Raw genomic sequence first — 9,793 nt, forward strand, 5'->3', positions numbered from 1 at the left:
TGGGGGGGATAGGTAGATATAGGGGGTGTATGGGGATAGATGGAAAGAGATAGAAGGAGTGTATGGGGGTAGATAGATAGATAGGTAGATTAGATAGATAGATGAGTGGTGTATGGGACTAGATGGATAAATGTGGTGCATGAGGATAAATAGATAGATGGGGTTTATGGGAATAGATAGATAGATCGATCTTGTGTACGGGAATAGATGGACGGATAGATAGATAGATTAGATGAGGTGAATCAGAATAGATGGATAGATCGATCTTGTGTATGAGGATAGATAGATAGAGGAGGTGAATGGGGATAGATAGATACATACATACACGGGCTGTATGGGGATAGATGGATAGACAGACAGATTGATAGAGAGGGTGTATAGGGATAGATGAATAGACTGATAGTGGGGTTGTATGGGGATAGATCGATAGACAGATAGAGGGGGTGTATGGGAATAGATAGATAGATAGATTAGATGAGGTACATCGGAATAGATGGATAGATCGATCTTGTATACGGAGATAGATAGATAGATGGGGTTTATGGTAATAGATGGATAGCTAGATAGAGGAGGTGTATGGGGATAGATAGATAGATTAGATAGATGGGGCGCATGGGGAAAGATAAATAGATTTGTGTATGGGGATAGATAGAAGAGGGGGTACATGCGGATAGATGGGGTGTATTGGGATAGATGGATAGATGGGGTGTACGGGTATAGATAGAGGGGGTGTGTTGGGAGAGATGGAAAGCTAGATAGAGGGAGTGTATGGAGGTAGATAGATAGATAAGATTAGATATAGAGAGGGTATATGGGGATAGATAGATAGAGGGGGTGTATGGGGATAGATAGATAGATGGTTTGAGGATAGATGGGGTGTATGGGGATAGATAGATAGATAGATAGATAGATAGATAGATAGATAGATGGGGTGTATGGGGATAGATGGATAGATGGGGTGTATGGGAATAGATGGATAGACGGATTGATGGGGTGTATGGGATAGATGAAAAGATTTGGTGTATTGGGATAGATGGGGTGTATGGGGATAAATAGATAGAGGAGGTGAATTGGGATAAATAGATAGATGGATAGAGGGGGTGTATGAGGATATGTGGGAAGATAGATAGATGCGGTTTATGGGGACCGATAGATAGATGGGGTGTATGGGGACCAATAGATAGATAGATAGAGTTTATGGGGATAGATGGAAAGATAGATAGAGGGGGTGTATTGGCATTGATGGATACATAGATAGATGGGGTGTATGGGGATAGGGTCAGATAGATAGACGGGATTGTGAGGCAAGAGATAAAATTTTGGGTGATCCATCCATCCCCTGTCGCTCATTCTCAATTTCTGGCAAACAGGGGCTTGGGACACCATTCCTGCCCATGCTGGGTAGTAGCCATTGATGGACCTATCCTCCATGAATTTATCTAGTTCTTTATTGAACCCTGTTATGGTCTTGGCCTTCACAACATCCTCTGGCAAGGAGTTCCACAGGGTTGACTGTGCATTGTGTGAATCCATGAGAGTACCTTCCCTCTTATCCTGTGTCAGCTTATTTTGCAGAAGAGCCTTTAGTGAGGAACCTTGTCAAAGGCTTTCTGAAAATCTAAGTACACTATATTCCCTGGATCCCCTTTGTTCACATGCTTGTTGACCCCCCTCAAAGAATTCTAGTAGATTGGTGAGGCATGATTTCCCTTTACAAAAGTATGTTGACTCTTCCTCAACAAATTATTTTCATCTATATGTCTGACAATATTATTCTTTATTATAGTTTCAAACTGTTTGCCTGGTACTGAAGTCAGTCTTACAGGCCTGTAATTGTTGGGATCACCTCTGGAGCCCTTTTTAAAAAATGGCGTCACATTAGCTATCCTCCAGTCATCTGGTACAGAAGCTGATTTAAATGATAGATTACAGACTACAGTTAGCATTTCCGCAATTTCACATTTGAGTTCCTTCAGAACTCTTGGGTGAATACCATCTGGTCCTGGTGACTTATTACTGTTTAATTTATCAATTTGTTCCAAAACATCATCTAATGATACCTCAATTTGGGACAGTTCCTCAGATCTATCACCTAAAAAGAATGGCTCAGGTTTTGGAATCTCCCTCACAGCCTCAGTCATGAAGACCAATGAAAATAATTCATCCTTTTTTTAAAATAACCAGTGATGGAGAACACAGCATTACCCTTGGTAAACTCTTTCAATAGTTAATCACTCTCACTGTTAAAAAGGTATACCTTATGTCAAGGTTCCTTCCCCACTCTGAACTCTAGGGTACAGATGTGGGGACCTGCATGAAAACCTCCTAAGCTTACTTTTACCAGCTTAGGTTAAAACTTCCCCAAGGTACAAACTATTTTACCCTTTGCTCTTCGACTTCCACTGCCACCACCAAATGTCTAACCGGTATTATTATTAGGAAAGCGTCCGTTTGGAAACGTCTTTCCCCCCAAAATCCTCCCAAACCTTACACCCCTCTTCATGGGGAAGGCTTGATAAAAATCCTCACCAATTTGCAGAGGTGAACACAGACCCAAACCCTTGGATCTTAAGAACAATGAAAAAGCATTCAGTTTCTTAAAAGAAAAACTTTAATAGAAGAAAAAAAGTAAAAAAGAATCACCCCTGTAAAATCAGGATGGTAAATACCTTACAGGGTAATTAGATTCAAAACATAGAGAACCCCTCTAGGCAAAACCTTAAGTTACAAAAAGACACAAAGACAGGAATACACATTCCCTCCAGCACAGCTTATTTTTCTCAGCCATTTAAAGAAATCAGAATCTAACGCATCTCTATCTAGATTACTTACTAAGTTCTAAGACTCCATTCCTGTTCTGTCCCTGGCAAAAGCATCACACAGACAGAGAGAGAGAGGCTTTGTTTCTCCCTCCCCCCAGCTTTTGAAAGTATCTTGTCTCCTCATTGGTCATTTTGGTCAGGAGCCAGAGAGGTTATCCTAGCTTCTTAACCTTTTACAGGTGAAAGGGCTTTTCCTCTGGCCAGGAGGGATTTTAAAGGTGTTTACCCTTCCCTTTATTTTTATGACACCTTAATATAAACTAATTAATAATAAATAATAATAATAATCTGGACAAAACAGAGAGAAGGAGATCAAAGTAATAATATAAGCATGTATTAATAACATGAAGCGATTGCTGGGTGGGTCAGAGCTGGTCCATGGGACAGTGATGAAGCTGGTTCAGGATGGACGCCTGAGGTGAGCTGGTCGGGACCCGGAAGGACCAGAGCTGAAGGTGGGGGAGATCAGAGTTGGATCAGGCCAGAGATCAGTATAAGAACTGGGATTGGGGGATCTGAGCTGGGTTGGGATTGGACAGAGGAAAGTGGGTTTGCACAGGGGCCGTTAAGGATGAAAATAGGGCTGTGCGGGGGAGGAAGCAGAGAGCCATGTACCTCAGCCTGTACTGTCCTGCCTCCTTGCTTCCTTCTCTTCTAACACAAGAGGCTGATGTTAATGGGAACACATTAGGATTTACTTTGAGTGCACTAACAAGTGATCTGGGATCTGCTGTTATAAAGATCCTGCAGTGTGGGTAAGTTGGCAAGATGGATGGATGGGAGCTACCATAAAGAGGTGTTTGGTGCAGCTCTAACTGTACCTGGTATGAGACTGTCGCTGAGGCAGTCGTACAGCATCCCCAGCCGGAGAGGGCGGCCCAGGGCTGGCATCTCAATTGCTGCAGTTTCAGAACAGGCCATGGTGGCAACAGAAGTTCAGGCAACCCTAAAACACAACAGTAACACTATTATACTGAGGATGTGATCTGCTCTTGTTCCTGCTCTCCCTGTTTGACTTTTATCCCCTATTCATTTTCTACTTGCTACACATTAATAACAGAAACACGAAAAATTCTGTTCTCTAATCAGCAAACAATTGTACTGAAACTGAGGCAGCTACACAATATACTGCTTGTGGCAATGGGATTTATCTATTTTTAAGCGTATTTTAAAAATGCTCTTTTTAAACAAATCACAGAACAAACATACTGCACAAAATCTAACTGAGTAGGGCTGGCCAGAAAACAACAACTGTTCTGTGAAAAATGTTGAGGGTTTGAAAGTAAGCTGGAGCCACAGTTCTTGCAGAGCAGTGCTTTGTGCTCCTCTCGCCCTTCCTCAACGAAGGGAGGAAGCAGAGCTGGGGAACTGTAATGAGAGCACTCCACGGGTCAGTGCTTCTCCCTGGGCAAGTGACTTCAAGTTTGCCCCACAGACTCTGCTGGGCCCAGAACTGGCACAGCAGTTTTTCAAACCTATGTCTGTTGACCGAAGGGAGGAGTGACAATTCGGATTTCAACAGTAACCATGTTATAACCTTAAATATGGTATGAATAGTCACCACCCCATAAAAATGTATGATTGGTCTGTAATGGCCTAGGTGATCTACAGCTGACTCTATGCAGACCCCTTCTATACTGTACACAACTGAAAATAATTTAATGTATCTGGTACCAAGGGATGGTGCAATAAAATCCTGCTAAGATACAGAAGTGGGGGTAGAGTAAAATTGCTGACAACACTGCATTAAATAACCCCATATGAACTATCAACCATTTCCTAAAGCTGTATCTAGAGGGCAAGTTACTTTAATAGCTGCACAAAGGGATTTCTGACCAAAAACACAGCAGAGACAGAGGACTCGTCACGTACAAAGAGAAACCAACCAGGGAAAAACTAAACAAACTAAACACTTAACTGAAGACATATCAAAGCAAATGAGCTGGAGTAAACCATATTCTTATGGCAGAGGAGCAGACGCAGACATATGACTTGCTTTATTGAATCTGGAGACAGTCAAAGTAATACAATGGGCTTGGGAGGGTGCTGGTCTCTTGAGAGTGCCCCTTGGTGTGTTGATGGGGTTGTAAACCCATTCTGGAACTGGCCTCTCTAGTGGGGAAAAACTGTAGCACTGCAAAGGGGACAGAGTCTCAGCCCTCCCGCCCTCTGGGTGCTCACCCTGTGCAGGTTCCCAGGATACAGACAAGTTAGCAGCAGGAAAACGAACAAAAGAAAAGGTAATATCCAGACACTCCCAGCTGGGCCACTGGCCTCTTTTCCAGAAGGGCCTTGGATGGGCTGCAGTCCAGCTCAGTGTCTGCTGTTTCACCAGCAGAGGAATATGGTACAATCCCCATCACATCAGGAGACTTAGCCCTACCTTCAGGCCCGGGCATAGGCTCTGCTCTCCACCAGGTCTCTTGCTTAGAGCTCAGCACCCAGCTCTCCTCCTAGAACTGCTCACCGCTGAGCTTGGCTACCCCCATCTTGAACTCCCACTCCGCTCTTGACATGGCTCGTGGGTGCGCTGGGGGTGGGTTTGCTCCATCCCAGAGCAGCTCATTGACCACTTCTTGCCTGGTGCAAGGATTAAACACCCCCTCACAGAGCTCAGCCTAACACACAAAGGGCATCAGGATGAACCACACACACACAATAAATGGGATTTTAATGGGCTATATAAATAATACTGCTCCCATAGGAATCCCGACCCTCCCCACACAGAGAAGCTTCCAGAATGTATCCCATCCAGCACTCAATACACGCCCTCCGGTTCAGTTAAATAATATCATTTTTACAACTGAGAAAAAAAGCACTTTGGCAGCACCTGACACTTACCCTGTAGATTTCTATTCAAAATTCAAACCCCAGTTGCTTGCCCTCTAGCCCTTGAGACTACATTTAACAGCTCATCTCCAAGGCTGACAGGCTCAGACACAGCCCTGGAGACAAAAGTGTCACCAGAAAAAGAACAAATAAAGAATTCTGAAGTTTGTACAGGCCAATATCGTTCCATTCTGACAAAGAGATTTGCTTAAATCCTTACCTGGAGGGTGGATTCCCGGGCTCTAATAACATAAATTAAACAGGAGAGTTCACAAAATGTCACCACTTTATCCAACAGCTTCACACAGAATCTCCTCGGAGAATGAGATGAAACCTGAAAGTGAAATCAGCTCTGAATGCTGCATTTCTTAAATGCAGTCAGCAATAGACCACTCCCATCCCAGAGACCAGAGGCCCATCTACCGTAAACCAGACACTTTTGCAGAGACACAGACTCTAGTGAGATAAGAGCAAATCTAGAGACAAAAATCCTGTTTGAAGAGGGCCACACTGTAGAATGTGCCTAGGTACAAACCCCACATCACCATCTTACACATAAAGTAGTAGGGTTACACATCCAGCTTCCCAGCAGGAAGAGGAGATCCACTGAACAATGTTGGCAGAGATCAAAAAGACAATCTTCTAATTGAACCCTGACTGACACTGGAGTGTGGGAAGAGCTTCAGCACAAAGGTGTGTCCGCTGTCAAGAGGCAGAGAGAGAAGAAATTATTTAACTGCCTGTATAGCACAGATATGAGCCTGGGTAGTAAACGAGGCTTTGTGAAGGTATAAGGGTCAGCCACAGCTAGCTGGCTGACTGATTAGCCCTGTCCACTGCACCTGAGAAAGAGCTGGACTTGAATTAGCTCACTTTTATAAAAGAGGGTAGCTGGACATGGAGGGGGTGGGGGTGCACCATTCCTCAGAACATGGATGCACGAGGAGTTATTGCTCTCAATGGACTACTGCTGGAGCCACCAAACATCGGAATGGCTCCAGAAACCAAGTGGTCATAAGGTGTGTGTGTAAGGTCCTTTACGGCTAAGACTCTGCGATAAAAGCCAGGGAACTTTGGTTTCTGTAGTTACTGGTGTGAGGGAAAGACTTGGGAAAGGGACTGCTGGGCTTGCACAGACCGGGAGGACAGAGTCTGCAAGGTTTTTGATTTGTTTGCCTTAAAATAAAATGTAATGTTGATGTAGATATGTCACTCAGAGGTGTAGGTTTTTTTACACCTCTGACCAACATAGCTATGCCAATATAACTTTCAAGCTTAACAAACGTATTCACAGAATCATAGAATATCAGGGTTGGAAGGGACCTCAGGAGGTCATCTAGTCCAACCCCCTGCTCAAAGCAGGACCAACCCCAACTAAATCATCCCAGCCAGGGCTTTGTCAAGCCTGACCTTAAAAACCTCTAAGGAAGGAGATTCCACCACCTCCCTAGGGAACCCGTTCCAGTGCTTCACCACCCTCCTAGTGAGATAGTGTTTCCTAATATCCAACCTAAACCTCCCCCACTGCAACTTGAGACCATTACTCCTCTTTCTGTCATCTGCTACCACTGAGAACAGCCTAGATCAGGGGTGGGCAAACTTTTTGGCTTGAGGGCCACATTGGGGTTCAAAATTGCATGGAGGGCTGGGTAGGGAATGCTGTGCCTCCCCAAACAGCCTGGACCTGCCCCCTATCTGACCCCTCCCACTTCCAGCCCCCTGACTGCCCCCCTCAGAACGCCTGACCCATCCAACCCCCCTGCTCCTTGTCCCCTGACTACCCCCTCCAGAGACCCCCTGCCCCAACCACCCCCCCAATACCCCACCCCTATCTAAGCCTCCTGCTCCTTGTCCCCTGACTGCCCCAACCCCAAGCCACACCCCCACCCCCTGACAGGCCCCCTGGGACTCCAACGCCCCCGTTCCCCCTCCGCTGATCGCCCCCCGAGACCCTCTGCCCCTTACCCAACCCCCTGGCCCCGGCCCCCTTACCATGCCACTCAGAGAAGAGTGTCTGTGTGGAGCCAGACAGGCTGCCGCGCTGATCTTCCAGAGCACGCAGCCCCACCTCCCAGGGCACTGGCAGCGCGGCACGCTGGGGCTGCGGGGGACAGCGGGGGATGGATGGACAGACTGCCGAGACTCATCAAGCCCTCGGGTCGCTACCCCTTCCTGCTTCTCCTCGTGGGCACCAATGATACTGCCAAGAATGACCTTGAGTGGATCACTGCAGACTACGTGGCTCTGGGAAGAAGGATAAAGGAGTTTGAGGCGCAAGTGGTGTTCTCGTCCATCCTCCCCGTGGAAGGAAAAGGCCTGGGTAGGGACCATCGAATCGTGGAAGTCAACGAATGGCTATGCAGGTAGTATCGGAGAGAAGGCTTTGGATTCTTTGACCATGGGATGGTGTTCCATGAAGGAGGAGTGCTGGGCAGAGACAGGCTCCACCTAACGAAAAGACGGAAGAGCATCTTTGCGAGCAGGCTGGCTAACCTAGTGAGGAGGGCTTTAAACTAGGTTCACCGGGGGAACAAGACCAAAGCCCTGAGGTAAGTGGGGAAGTGGGATACCGGGAGGAAGCACAGGCAGGAACGTCTGTGAGGGGAGGGCTCCTGCCTCATACTGAGAATGAGGGGCGATCAGCAGGTTATCTCAAGTGCCTATACACAAATGCACAAAGCCTTGGAAACAAGCAGAGAGAACCGGAGGTCCTGGCACAGTCAAGGAATTATGAGGTGATCGGAACAACAGAGACTTGGTGGGATAACTCGCATGACTGGAGTACTGTCATGGATGGATATAAACTGTTCAGGAAGGACAGGCAGGGCAGAAAAGGTGGGGGAGTAGCACTGTATGTAAGGGAGCAGTATGACTGCTCAGAGCTCCGGTATGAAACTGCAGAAAAACCTGAGTGTCTCTGGATTAAGTTTAGAAGTGTGAGCAACAAGGGTGATGTCGTGGTGGGAGTCTGCTATAGACGACCGGACCAGGGGGATGAGGTGGATGAGGCTTTCTTCCGGCAACTCCCAGAAGCTACTAGATTGCACACCCTGGTTCTCATGGGCGACTTTAATCTTCCTGATATCTGCTGGGAGAGCAATACAGCGGTGCACAGACAATCCAGGAAGTTTTTGGAAAGCGTAGGGGACAATTTCCTTGCGCAAGTGCTAGAGGAGCCAACTAGGGGGGGAGCTTTTCTTGACCTGCTGCTCACAAACCGGGAAGAATTAGTGGGGGAAGCAAAAGTGGATGGGAATCTGGGAGGCAGTGACCATGAGTTGTCTGAGTTCAGGATCCTGACACAGGGAAGAAAGGTAAGGTTTGACTCCCTCAGGGAACGGATGGGTAGGATCCCCTGGGGAACTAACATGAAGGGGAAAGGAGTCCAGGAGAGCTGGATGTATTTCAAGGAATCCCTATTGAGGTGACAGGGACGAACCATCCCGATGTGTCGAAAGAATAGTAAATATGGCAGGTGACCAGCTTGGCTTAATGGTGAAATCCTTGCGGATCTTAAACATAAAAAAGAAGCTTACAAGAAGTGGAAGATTGGACAAATGACCAGGGAAGAGTATAATATTATTGCTCGGGCATGTAGGAATGAAATCAGGAGGGCCAAATCGTACCTGGAGCTGCAGCTAGCAAGAGATATTAAGAGTAACAAGAAGGGTTTCTTCAGGTATGTTGGCAACAAGAAGAAAGCCAAGGAAAGTGTGGGCCCCTTACTGAATGAGGGAGGCAACCTAGTGACACAGGATGTGGAAAAAGCTAATGTACTCAATGCTTTTTTTGCCTCTGTCTTCACTAACAAGGTCAGCTCCCAGACTGCTGCGCTGGGCATCACAGCATGGGGAGTAGGTGGCCAGCCCTCTGTGGAGAAAGAGGTGGTTAGGGACTATTTAGAAAAGCTGGACGTGCACAAGTCCATGGGGCCGGACGCGTTGCATCCGAGAGTGCTAAAGGAATTGGCGGCTGTGATTGCAGAGCCATTGGCCATTATCTTTGAAAACTCGTGGCGAACGGGGGAAGTCCTAGATGACTGGAAAAAGACTAATGTAGTGCCAATCTTTAGAAAAGGGAAGAAGGAGGATCCTGGGAACTACAGACCAGTCAGCCTCACCTCAGTCCCTGGAAAAATCATG

This window comes from Lepidochelys olivacea (assembly GCF_965140295.1).
Source record: "Lepidochelys olivacea isolate rLepOli2 genome assembly, chromosome: 2".
NCBI classification, from domain to species: Eukaryota; Metazoa; Chordata; order Testudines; family Cheloniidae; genus Lepidochelys; species Lepidochelys olivacea.